Source organism: Lathyrus oleraceus, chromosome 3, assembly GCF_024323335.1.
Source record: "Lathyrus oleraceus cultivar Zhongwan6 chromosome 3, CAAS_Psat_ZW6_1.0, whole genome shotgun sequence".
Classification (NCBI taxonomy): domain Eukaryota; kingdom Viridiplantae; phylum Streptophyta; class Magnoliopsida; order Fabales; family Fabaceae; genus Lathyrus; species Lathyrus oleraceus.
In genome coordinates, this window is record NC_066581.1 from 33,798,907 (window position 1) to 33,812,176 (window position 13,270).

The 13,270-nt window shown below is 40.1% G+C and overlaps 1 non-coding gene across 1 annotated transcript; it reads right to left on the minus strand.

Moving 5' to 3' along the window:
• Positions 1–1,019: 1,019 nt before the first annotated feature.
• LOC127133906 (small nucleolar RNA R71) lies at positions 1,020–1,126 on the minus strand. Its single transcript, XR_007807708.1, has one exon. It is a non-coding gene; the product is annotated as a small nucleolar RNA R71 (small nucleolar RNA).
• Between the last annotated feature and the right edge of the window lie 12,144 nt (positions 1,127–13,270).

The window sequence follows — 13,270 nt, forward strand, 5'->3', positions numbered from 1 at the left end:
GTTATAATACTTTTCGACTTAGTCAAGATACTATATTTCTTAAAAATAGGTTTACTACTCTAACGCAATGCGCGCCTTTTTATAAGTGACAATAAGAGGGTTTGATTAGGGAGTACAACTCGGTTCTGAATACACGAAAGCGACATTTCCTGTTAAATTAGTTCTTTTCAAAGTAGGAAACATTGCCCATAAGTAGCTCTATTAGCAAGTACTTGGATTATCCATTGATTACGTGAATTACATTCGACCCTGTCTTTATCAATTATAAATCTATTTCAACATTTTACTTTTCATTGCACACTACAAAAACACTAATTTCGATTGCCTTTGATAAACACCATAACGACAGATAACGATAGATTGACACTTGGTCTCTGTGGATTCGATAATCTTTTATATTACTCTGACGCGTTCGTATACTTGCGAAAAGCCCACATCAAGTTTTTGGCGTCGTTGTCGGGGACCAATTTCGTCAAATTTCATTTTCCTGTTGTTATATCGTTTAGACTTAGGCTATTTCCTGCCGGTCAATGCGAAGAACTCGCAGCACCGGAAGTTTAAGCTTAGTATACCCTCTGGCGGAACCTGAACGTTACGCTCGCGCATGTTTATTCTTTCATAGAATTAAGAGAGCTATGGTCGAAGATCAAAACCAAAGACCTCTTAAGGACTTCGCTCAACCATCTAACGAAGAACCTAGTTCTAGTATAGTAAACCCAATCATTCCAGCCAATAATTTTGAACTTAAACCATCCCTGTTGCAACTAGTGCAACAGAGACAATTTGCAGGTCTCGCTACCAAGAACCCTAACCAGCATTTAAAAATATTTCTTCAATTAGCAAATACTTTTAAAACCAATGGAGCTTCTCCTGAGGCAATACGTTTAAGATTATTTCCTTTTTCCCTCAGAGATAAAGCTCTATCATGGTTAGATTCCCTTCCACCCAATTCCATTACGACTTGGGATAACCTTAGGAGAGTTTTTCTTGCTAGATATTTTCCCCCGAGTAAGACCGCCGTTCTTCGAAACCATATAACTATATTTACCCAAAACCAAGGAGAATCGTTGTTCGAAGATTGGGAGAGATATAAAGAGTTGTTATGAGCATGCCCACATCATGGCTTAGAAAATTGGTTAATCATTCAAACCTTCTATAATGGACTTCATTACAACACAAAGATGACCATCGACGCTGCCGCAGGCGGTGCTCTGATGAACAAACCTTATCCTGAAGCTAGTGCCCTCATTGAAGATATGGCTCAAAACCATCAATCATGGGGAGTCGAACGAGCGACAGTTGAGAAGAAGGAAGCCCAAGGAGGGGTGCATGAACTAAGCTCTATAGACATGATGCAAGCAAAAATGGACGCATTAGCCCTCAGAGTTGAGCATATGTGCATAAACCCGAATACTGTAGCCGCAGTTTCGTCGGATTGTGAGATATGTGGAACCCAAGGACACCAATCCGCTGAATGCAGTCTATTGAACGAAACCCACTCTGAGCAAGTGAACTACACCCAAGGGAACCCATATTCAAATACCTATAACCCTGGATGGAGGAATCACCCGAACTTCTCCTATAAAAACAATAACCCTATTCAAAATAATGCACCTCCGAGACCTAGTTATCAAGCCCCTAGATCAAACCAACCTATGCAACCTGTACCACCAAAGTCGAGCCTTGAGAAAATTATGGAAAATTTTATCACCGCTCAAACCCAACAAAACAAGGAGTTCATGAACCAAAACATTCATGTTAACAAATTGATTACTCAGTTAGGAACCAAGGTTGACCAAATAGTTACTCATACTAAGATGCTTGAAACCCAGATCTCTCAGGTAGCTTTAAACCAAGCCCCTCAGACTACACCTGGAGGACAATTCCCTAGACAACCTCAACAAAATCCGAGAGGACAAGCCAATGCCATTACCCTACAAAGTGGGAACGCTTATGATGAGCCACCAAACCCCAAATTGAGTGAACCCGAAACTTCTAAGGAATATACCAAACCCCCGGACGAAGTAAAGGAACCAGAGGAATCTGAAAACCAGGAAGGTCGAGAGAAAGGAGAAGAACCTAAAGATAAAATTTACGTACCGCCCCCGCCATATAAACCACCTATACCATATCCGCAAAGACTCAAACAAACCCAGATCAATAAACAGTATCAAAAATTTATTAAAGTTATAGAAAAACTTCATGTAGAAATCCCTTTCATAGAAGCCATCACCCAAATACCTTCTTATGCAAAGTTTCTGAAAGACATCCTTACCAACAAACGTAGACTTGACGATCCGAAGCCTTTGGAATGTAATGCTATTTCCGAGGACAAATTAGCAAAGAAAGATAAAAATCCTGGAAATTTCTCCATTCCTTGCCTTTTGGGTAATCATGTCATCGAAAAAGCTTTTCTAGACTTAGGAGCTAGTGTGAGCTTAATGCCTCTAGCAGTTTGTGAGAGGTTAAACTTAGGAGAATTACAACCCACTAAGATGTCACTTCAGTTAGCCGATAGATCTGTCAAATATCCGATAGGCATTTTAGAAGATGTTCCTGTTAGGATATGTCAACTATTTATCCCCACTGATTTTGTCGTCATGGACATCAAAGAGGATAATGATATACCAATCCTTCTAGGTAGACCATTCTTATCGACTGCAGGAGCCATTCTTATGGCACCTGTGATGGGAGACTCGTGTTATGCCTTAGATATCATTGATGAATGTGTTAGAGAATTAGAATAAAAAGAAATTATTAAGTTACCATCAACCCCCATAAAGGAAGATGATGACTTTAAAGAACCTTACATCGATGATAACCTTTATGAATGTTTATCCCTTACCCCAGATCCTATGCCATGCCCTAAGAAACCAACCTTAGAACTTAAGGAACTGCCTAAGAACCTGAGATATGAGTTCCTCGATGAAAAGATGAACCGTCCAGTTATAGTTAGTGCTACCTTGAGCCAAGAGGAAACGAACCAACTTTTAGACGTTTTAGGAAGATATCCCTCAGCCTTAGGATATAATATCTCTGACCTGAAAGGTATAAGCCCATCCGTATGCATGCATCGGATTTCGCTCGAAGAAGATTCAAAACCCTTTAGGGAACATCAGAGAAGGATAAACCCTATAATGAGTGATGTTGTTAAGAAGGAAGTTCTTAAGTTACTTGAGGCAGGTATAATCTACCAGATCTCGGATAGTAAGTGGGTGAGCCCTGTGCATGTAGTACCTAAAAAGGGAGGCATCACAGTCGTGTAAAACGATAAAGGCGAACATGTAGCAAAATGTTTAGAAGGAGGATGGCGGATGTGTATAGATTATAGAAAATTAAATAAAGCAACTAGGAAGGATCATTTCCCTTTACCATTTATAGACCAAATGTTGGAGCGTCTAGCCAGACACTCTTACTTCTGTTATCTAGATGGATACTCTGGATTCTTCCAAATACCTATTCACCCTGAAGATCAAGAAAAAACTACCTTTACATGCCCTTATGGAACTTTTGCCTACAGACGAATGTCATTCGGCCTCTGTAACGCCCCAGCTACTTTCCAACGCTGCATGATGTCAATCTTCGCAGATTACCTAGATGGTATCATGGAAGTGTTTATGGATGATTTCTCGGTTTGCGGATTCGATTTCCACAATTGTCTTGCTAACCTTGAGAAAATCCTGGAGAGATGCGTGGAGGTGAACCTCGTGCTAAATTGGGAAAAATGTCATTTCATGGTGACCGAAGGAATAGTTTTAGGACATATAGTTTCCGAAAAAGGTATAGAGGTAGATAAAGCTAAAATAGAAGTTATAGAAAACCTAAAACCCCCAAAAACCATCAGAGAAGTCCGAAGCTTTCTTGGACACGCTGGATTCTACCGGCGTTTTATTAAGGACTTCTCCAAAATAACAAAACCGTTAACCGGACTTTTAATGAAAGATGCTGAATTCATTTTTGATGAAAAATGTAATGACGCATTTAATCTTTTAAAGCAAGCACTAATCTCAGCACCCATTATGAAACCGCCTGATTGGTCGGAACCTTTTGAGATAATGTGCGATGCTAGTGATTATGCAGTTGGAGCCGTTCTAGGACAAAGGAAAGATAAAAAATCACATGCCATTTATTATGCCAGTAGAACCCTAGCTGCTGCCCAACTTAACTACGCAACAACCGAAAAAGAATTACTCGTTGTAGTTTTCGCTATAGACAAATTTAGATCTTATCTAGTAGGAGCAAAAATTATTGTTTACACCGATCATGCTGCCATTCGTTACCTATTAAGTAAAAAAGATGCCAAGCCCAGGTTACTCCGATGGATTCTATTACTACAAGAGTTTGATTTAGATATACGAGATAAAAAAGGCACTGAAAATATAGTAGCCGATCACCTTTCTAGGCTAGAACATCTAAAACCTGAACTAGTACCCATAAATGATGATTTCGCCTATGATAGACTGATAGCTAAAGTAGAAACCATTGAAGATAATAACCTAAATCCTTTTGAGCACCCCCAAAATTCCTTAGCAATAAATAACGTACCCTGGTATGCAGATTTCGTTAATTACCTAGCTGCTGATATAGTACCCCCTGATCTTGACTACCACCGTAAGAAGAAATTCTTCCACGATGTGAGAAACTTCTATTGGGACGAACCGCTCCTTTTCAAAAGGGGTAAAGATGGCATCTTTCGCCGTTGCGTTCCAGAAGAAGAGGTAAATAGTATTATCGAGCATTGTCATTCTGCACCTTATGGTGGACATGCGAGCACCTCTAAGACATACGCCAAGATTCTTCAAGCTGGCCTATTCTGGCCTACCATGTGGCGCGATGTCTATGCTTGCATTGTCAAATATGATAGATGCCAACGCACTAGAAACATTTCAAGACGTGATGAAATGCCTCTAAGAAACATTCAGGAAGTAGAACTCTTTGACGTATGGGGTATAGATTTCATGGGACCCTTTCCACCATCCTTAGGAAACAGGTATATCTTAGTAGTTGTAGACTATGTGTCTAAGTGGATTGAAGCTATAGCTGCACCCACAAACGACACTAGGGTAGTAATCAAACTATTTAAAAACTATATATTCCCTAGATTTGGAACACCACGTTTAGTCATAAGCGATGGAGGATCACACTTTATATCGAGAATATTTGACAAACTTTTAAGAAAATATGGAGTTAGGCATAGAGTAACAACACCGTACCACCCACAAACTAGTGGCCAAGTAGAAGTATCTAATAGGGAGATAAAACAAATCCTAGAGAAAACTGTTTCTATTTCTAGGAGAGACTGGTCTCAGAAGCTTCAAGAAGCATTATGGGCCTATAGAACCGCTTTCAAAACCCCTATAGGAACTACTCCTTATCAACTAGTTTATGGAAAATCCTGTCACTTACCTTTCGAGTTAGAGCATAAAGCCTACTGGGCCATTAAAACTTTGAATTTAGACTACCTAGCCGCTGGAGAAAAGCGTACCCTAGACATTCATAAATTAGAAGAACTTAGGCAATCTGCCTACGAGAATGCAAAAATATATAAAGAGAGGACAAAAGCCTATCACGACAAAAGAATAGTAAAGAAAAACTTCAATATAGGCGATTTTGTTCTCCATTTCAACACTAGGTTACGACTTTTCCCTGGAAAGCTACGTTCAAGATGGACTGGTCCTTTCGAAATATCCAAGATTCTGAGATCAAGAGCCGTAGAAATCAAGAACCAAACCTGTATTCCATTCATTGTAAATGGACAAAGACTGAAGCTCTACGAAGGAGGAGACATTCCAGCATACTACTTAAGCCACACCCTGATTGATCCACCAATTCCTACTACTACAGGTGTATAAATTCTAATCGTCAAGCTAATGACGTTAAACAAGCGCTGCGTGGGAGGCAACCCATGGTTTTTCTTTTCATTTTACCTTTTTTCGCATTTATTTACATTTATTTTTATTTTTATCTTATTTTGCATCGAGACTAAAAATTTGAATGGTTTGCATTTTCAGGATCACTTTTTTAACTTTTACAGGATGCAGGGTTTTGATGACATGCATGTTGCCTATAGAGACAATGCTCAGAGGGAGCGCTACATTGCTTTGTATGAGCGCCCTATGGCACCCACACGTTATCCTGACCAGCACTGTATGGAGGCACTGGGTATCGAGCCGAGTATCTGATTCCTTAGCCACCAGCTTCACTGGGACGAATTCGCTGATGACTTGAGTAACACATATAGGAACCTGACTTTGGAGTTCCTGAGTTCATTCGACTATGACCCATATTCTGGACCAGATGGGTATGCTGCTTTCAAACTTTTCGGAGTTGAGTACTCCTTCAGCCAGAAAGAATTCGGCGACCTGTTGGGTTTCCAGACCACTCCTGATGCTATCCCGGAGACACCTATGGGATATTTCCTGGGTAAGGAGGTGGAGAAGTTTTGGAGTGATATATCAGGTGGCGGAAGCCAGGATCCATCTAAGCAGTTATCTTATGTCATACATAACCCCGCCTTCAGATACTTTCAGATGATATTAGCACATTCCTTCCTGGGAAGACCGGATGCAGAGGCACTACTGAGTGAAGAGGAGATCTTCCTATTATTTTGCACATCCCAGTCTCGCCCAGTAGCATGTGGGAAATTTTTATTGAATAATCTCAACGGTATCTCTAGATCCACCGAAGGAGTCATCCATGTTGGTGGAATCATCATACAGATTGCTGTCGCTTTAGGTCTGTCTCGCAAGCTGTTGCATCTTCGGACCTACTGTGGATACACTACCATGGACATCGATTTCTGTTTGACCAGAGGATTGATGAGGAAAGCCTTTTTCCACCCATGTCAGTTCCAATTTCTAGTCGACAGTGAGGCTATCCATTATTTCACGCTGCCAAACCCTATGATGACCAGTGTGCATGATCCAGCGAATTGGAGTTATGCTCTAGAGGGCCAGGGAGAGACCGTCGAGGCACCGAGATCACCACCCGCTGCTGAATACACGCCTACACCACCATCTCCTAGAATCACTGTTTTCTCTAATAATCATTCATTGCAGACACCCGACATACGCACCCAGATTGCTGAGTGCCGTAGAGAGATTGCAGAGCTTAGACAGGAAGTGGCGGACCTAACTTTACAGATGGGAGTGTCTGATCTCACCCATGCTACTGAAGTCGATTGTCTATATCAGGAGATCGCAGAGCTCAGGAAGGAGATAGCCGTGCTCCGTGGATCCACTCAGGCAGACGACACCCCTAATATCTGATCTCACCATTTCATTTTATTTCTCTTTTATATATTTCTCGTATTTGCATTACTCATTTTTATCGCATTTGGATTATTATATAAACTACTACTATACATTAGTATTTCCTTTTTATCTATATATATTTTATATTTATTTTATTTGCATTTTTAATTTTCAGTTATTTATTTATTTATATTTAATTTCTGTTTTTGTTTTTGTTTCAGTTTCACTTTTTATTTTCGTTTTTACTTTTATAAAATTATGCAAGTCAAAGAAACTAGGAGAGTCACAAGACAAATGCTATCCAGACCCCTCAAAGCCAAAAGACAAGAGAAGCCCAAACCAAAGGACCAAAATCTGGCCCAGCCAGATTTTGCCTTGTGGCGCCCGCCACCGCGTCTGTAAATGGTCGGGGCAGACCCCTTTTCTTCACCATTTTTGCAACTTACAACCTCCCAAACCCATTTTTTCACCTTGAGAAAACATCCTTGAACCCACAATAAACTCATACTTTCCTAACCACCATACCACACAAATCATTAATCCACTTTCCATTTTCGATTTCATCCGCCGGATTTTGTAAAAATCTAACCTTTTCACCAACCACTTCATCTTCTTCATCCACTTTTCAAGAGCATTCAAATGGAGTTCAACGGATTCATTCTTCGAGAAGGGAAACCAGGGGAGAGACAAAGAAAAATCATTGAACGGTTGCAAAATCGGGAAATCCTCCCGACAAGGTATGTTGACGAAAATTGTCTCTATACTTTAGGTATCTACCATAGCGTTTTTCATTTATTAGACAACTTAGGTTTGCATAATTTCTTTACAAACAAAGAACCCACCTATGAGCGGTTGACAATCGAATTTTTAAGTTCCTTAATTTATATTGTCAACCCTAACACTGCTAGCACAGTCGGTACTGTCAAATTTAGAATGTTTGTTGTTGAATACCAATTCAGTACCGATGAACTAGCCAGCATGTTAGGGATCCCTCATGGGGAAGGTGCTATTGTGAGGCCCCTTTGGATTCCGAATGGTCTGTTGAGGTATTTTCCTTCTGGGAGCGTTTATCAAACACTTCCATAAACTCTTTTGAAGGAGTTCTTGCCTCCACTATCCATAACCCGACCATCAGAGTTTTTAGATATCTATTGGCATGCACTATTTTTGGCCGGGAGAATCCAAATAAGGTTAACGCTAGAGAGCTTCTATATTTGCAAGGAAGCCTCACAAATAGGAGAATTAATTCGGTTCCGTTCATGCTCGCCCATATGATTTTAACTCTGAATAAGGCGGGACCGATTTCTTTTGGTGGATTGATTACGTCTATTGCTCGGGCACTCAACCTGAACAATGAGATGGCTACCCTAGACCCCTTTCCTCCTTGCACAATTAACTTAAAATTTCTGAGAGACATGAAATTGTGTCGTTCAAGGAGAGAAGGAGGTTATACACTTATGGTTCATGGTGTAGCCATCCCATCTATTATTCTACCTTGCACTAGACGTACAGATATACGTGATGAGAGGAATTGGACCTATGATTTAGATGCTCCACCTGTTTTGGGTCCTCTTCCTCTTAACATTCCTGATGAGGCGTGTAACACCCTTCTAAAATACCCCAAATATTTAATTAAAATAGCAATATATCAATCAGAGTAATTATGCAATTAAGGGTGTCACACAATCATTTCACACCATTCACCAAATAACTGTCATGCTCTTTTATTAATTCAAAACATAAAGCATTTGCACAATACGCAGCGGATAGAAATCAAATCAATCATGCAAAACATGTAACACATTACATGTAAAATTATTCAACAAGGTAAAACATCCCGTCCCGATGTTACATCTATCAGAGCATGACCCACTAAGGAGACTACACTAGACTCCAAGCACTAGCTTCTACTCAATCACTGCTCGTTACTTGAAAAATAGTTGTAAAGGTGAGTTCCTCAATCGATATAATAAGCATTATAAAATATCATGTAATGCTAAGTAAATAACACATTAATCACCCTAATCATATCACACATTCGGTAACGGCACATCAACTCAAATGGCATACTCAATACCAACACAATTCATACTCATACCCAATGCCAACACAAACACACGTATAATATTGGAATACATCCATTCATATTATACGTCATACATACATTATGCAATGAGACTCCATGCATGCGGTACCGACTATTCGTGAACATATAGTTCACCTCACCGATCAAATCCAGATACGGCTACCAAGCCCACTAGTCCCACTCATTTGAGACCTAGTGACTCACTCACTAATTCCTCACCACGGGAATTAGCTACCACCCCAAGGACCATGCTATGCACGCTAATTCACCTAGCATGCAAACATCAACAACAGTCCATAATGACTAACTCACTAATTCCTCACTATGGGAATTAGCTACCACCATAAAGACCACAATATGCATGCTAAATCACCTAGCAATGCAAAATCATCAATAATAATCCACAATGGACATATGCTCACACTCTAAGCCATAAACAGTCCATTCACAATTGCATACATAACATATACATTCACAGCATTATGCATACCATCATACATTCATCAACACACGTATCAAAACATCATATCATGTCAAATAATTAATCACAGTATTAGCACACTCCACTAATACCTATACTGCTCAAAACAGCGGGAATTAATCCCTATTACATCATACGCCAATATAGGCCAAACACCAATTATGCACACATTATTCAAATATTAATTTTTCCAATTTCCAACAGTGTTAACCGGTTAACGTCCTGGGTTAACCGGTTAACGCAACACAGAACACGCTTTCTGGCAAAACTCAACAGTGTTAACCGGTTAACGCCCTGGGTTAACCGGTTAACGCAGACAGAACAACAATATTTTCACAACTCACAACAGTGTTAACCGGTTAACGCCCTGGGTTAACCGGTTAACGCAAGCAAAACAACAATACCTCACAATTCCTAACAGTGTTAACCGGTTAACACCCTGGGTTAACCGGTTAACGCAAGACAGAAAGCTGTTCCTGCGCTAACACGAAGCAGAATGCAGAATTCTCCGCATTTTCCGCCGTTGGAGGACTTCCGGACCTCCGATTCCGATTCCGTAAAAAGCTATACGTTCGGGAAATCATAACTCACACAAATACAGATTCAATTACAGCTTTAACACAACTTATCCAACACAATTTTTCAGCATTCAACATCCCAATTAGGGTCAATTCAACGGTTTATCACTACCCATTACATGTTAACCCATAATACCCATTAAACGACGATAAACCCCCCTTACCTGAGTTAATCCGGCGAATCTTTAAGCTTCAAGCTTTTCTCTTCTCCAACCTTCTTCCTCTTGCTCCGTCTCTTTGCCCTTTTTCCTCTTTTCAGCCGCTTCTCTGTTTTTCACGTAAAACCCTTTCTTTACCAAATGGGACTCTTTTTCCTATTTCCAACTTATATATATTTTCCAATAATTATTATTCCAATAATAATAATAATAATAATCCAATAATTCCAATTATTTAATTAAATTAATAAATATAATATTAACTTAAATTAAATAATTATCTTATTTTTATCGGGGTGTTACAAGGCGGGACCAGACATTGATGATGAATATGATCGGCGAGAGAGATCTCCCGTACCCCATGTGTCCCCCCATCATCCTTCACCACCACACACCGCACCATCTTCTTCTTCTGCAGGTACCACTCCTGGCTTCTATATTACAGAGGAGATGTGGCGTGACCACATGGCTAGAGAGCAAAGGCGTGATGACCTACTCTTTACCATCCAGCGACAAATGACGGACAACATGAGCTTTATGCAAGAATCGCAGCGGAGGACGGACAGGTCCTACGACATTGTTCTACAGTCCGTGCAAGTGATCACAGATACACAAGCCCGTCAACAACATTACCACCAGCAACACATTGCTCTCCTAGAAAACACTCAGGGTACCATTTTAGGTCACCTTCGAGATGTGAGGACCGCTCAGGATGCCCTGTAGGCGAGGATGGATCAAAGAGACCGTTGTCGTACCCGATCACGTCATCCACCTCAGGATGGCGAGGGCACTAGTGGTCAGCAATAGGTTGCTAGGTAACTCTTCCTTATCTTATTTCGAAACATTGAGGACAATGTTCGATTTAAGTGTGGGAGGAGACTCTATCGTCTTTTCTTTATTGCTTTTCTCGTTTATCGCTTTTTCTTTACTGTTTTTAGATAGTTTATTTATTGTTATTTCCTTTTAGTTGTTTATTTTGCTTCTTAGTATAATGCATGAGTCTGACGAGTCACCAAATATAGTAGATCCTTAGTACAATCCTACCTCCCCATACCTTTAGCCTCACCAAAATTTTTTGCAAAAGAAAATAGTGTTATTTCGAAAGTTTTCAGGTTTTAAGGACATGTTTTGAGTAAGGATGCGGTGGCTTGGGAGAACTTTGCGAAACATCAGTATCTGTTTTAGCACCATAAGCTTCGTAAATATAGGAATCATTCCCGAAACCCCATATACCATGGCCTTAATCATCATTTCCGTATAAGTCCTTAGTAGTTTATCTCAGCAGTCAGCTCCGGCCTACGCATCCTCTACGTAGGGGACCGATGCAAATAAGTGAATGATCCAGAAAAACAAAAAAAAACAAAAAAAAAAGCAAAAAGGAAACTCCGGTATAGGTGACCCTCACAAAGTCGTTTAAACCAAAGGATTGTAAAAAATTGCTACAAAAAGAAAAAGAAAAAGAAAAAGAAAAGCAGTACCCACTATTGGTTGGTTCAGAGGTATCTGGCACTGAACTCGGTAGGACGGATTATGATCCGATCCCCCACAACTATAGTTGGGTCCAATAAAAGGGTTTACACATATTTATGTGCCAGAAAACCCAAGCTCAGATCATAATCACTAACAGGCCACTCTACTATGAAGCATGTACGGATAACGGGCTTAATGTGATTGCGCCTGAATGAAAAGGACACAAAAAGAGATGAAGAGGCAGGCCTAGGTATTGTGGGATAATATGAGTTGGTTAATATAGGAATGAAGTTTATGTCCGTATTTGCGGATTAATGTCATCATGATACCCTTGGTTCACTCAGTTAGTACCTATCACTGCATCCCAACTTGAACTTAGAATTTTTACCTGAAGCACTCGTTTACACCAGTTTTTCTTTTATGAGCTTTATAATGTTTTGCTTGAGGACAAACAAAGGTTTAAGTGTGGGAGAGTTTGATAACACTGAAATTTACGTATTTTCGACTCCGATTTCACATGCATTCTAGTTGTTTTATTGTCATTTTGTTGTGTTATTACTGTGTTTTCCTTTGTTTTCAGGTTTTTACTTTAATCGGAGCCCCGATCGAGAAAAGGAGCGAAAAAGGGCTAAAAACCCTAAAATTCAGCATTTTGTGCTTATGGCCTACCCAATGGCGGGTGCCACAGACCAAGCCATGACGTGTCAAACTCAACTTCCCTCAACTCCCACGTTTCCCCACTACATCCACTAAGGCGCCTCACTTTGGCCTTGTGGCGGGCGCCACAAGAGGAAAAACGGTTCCCTCCTATTTTCAAGTGAAGGGCATCCAAGTCATTTCCATCTTTTTACTTGCCTATAAATAGAAACACGAATTCACTTTTACAATCATCCAAACTTAGAGCAGAGGCAAACTCAGAAGCAAATTTGTTTCACTTAGGCATATATTCAGTATTTTATAGTGGTAATCGCTTCGCATTGGAGTGTTACCACAATTGTGTCATCAAGTCTGTGATAGAGTCTGTAATCGAGTTTGGAGCACTTTGGAAGGAAGTTAATACTGCCGCCATTTTCTTTTCCGCATTGCAATTTACTCAGCCCTCCGATTGGAGCAGGTTTTTATTACTCGCCTTTACTTTATTTATTTCCCGCACTCGCCTTTACTTTATTTATTTCCCGCACTCGCCTTTACTTTATTTATTTCCTGCACTCGCCTTTACTTTATTTTTTTCCTGCACTCGCCTT